Below are 1,031 nucleotides of genomic sequence, written 5' to 3' on the forward strand. Positions count from 1 at the left end.
TTGACTGTAGTTTGTTGGATCGTGTTGTCCTTGATTGAATTGCATGTTATTATTTTTTTTACACCTGATCTTTGTTTTTGTAGATGTTCCATTGTCGACGTGAAGTCGATAAGTGGAGAATATATTCTGATGTTCATTTCTGGCTCATTTAAAATCGGTGATGTAACCGTGTCCGGTTTCTTTTATCACCAGCTAATCAGTAAGTGTGAACACACTGCATGTCAGTGCTTCCAAGACTGTAGCTGGACATGTGGGTCAGCATTCCCAGGTGGACCATTACCAACGGAAGTGGCTCCAAGACAAGGAATTCCACATATAGGCTCATTTTTTTGTTGTTGTTGGAGGTCCAGAAACTTTTTTTTTGGTCAAAATACTATAGGACTGCTTTAGAAATGTATGTATCTCTATTAGGTCACTTTTTAATTTATTTAAAAAAAAAACATTTTTACTATTTGCACAAACAGTGATTTGTTTGTTTAATATACTCACAAACACTTAAGTATTACAACAATATTTTAACATTAATTTGTCTTCAATTTAATTCTAATAGTTAGCTCACAGGTTATACTGTCAACTTTGGTAAAGATCCCTAGCTACGACGTCGGAGATGTTACTGAGTGATGATCTCTTCTCGCTCTCAAGGCCGGCATGTTTCCCTGTGTGGTCTGCACTCATCAGTAATCCCAGAGCAGATGGAGGGTTTTGTAAGATTTAGTATTTAATGACTTGAAGTGAGCAGAAAGTCAGGGTGTTTCCAAAAAAAAAAAAAAACTGCGCAAACAGCAAATCACAAGCCTTATCTTAGATAACAGGTGGAACCGATCATTAATGCAGTGTTTTTACAGCTGCATACATTTCATCTCATATATTATATTCTACGGTGAAATATACTAGCTGCAGTCTGTTATTAAAGAAAAGTTGAAGTCAAGACCACAACAAGTGACTGTTGAATCCACGAGTTCTCTCTGTGCAACCTAATCTCCTCCATATGCTTGTCTTGTGATTCACCGGTGACAACAAGTCACACACTG

Source organism: Cynoglossus semilaevis, chromosome 18 (assembly GCF_000523025.1).
Source record: "Cynoglossus semilaevis isolate Cse_v1.0 chromosome 18, Cse_v1.0, whole genome shotgun sequence".
Classification (NCBI taxonomy): Eukaryota; Metazoa; Chordata; class Actinopteri; order Pleuronectiformes; family Cynoglossidae; genus Cynoglossus; species Cynoglossus semilaevis.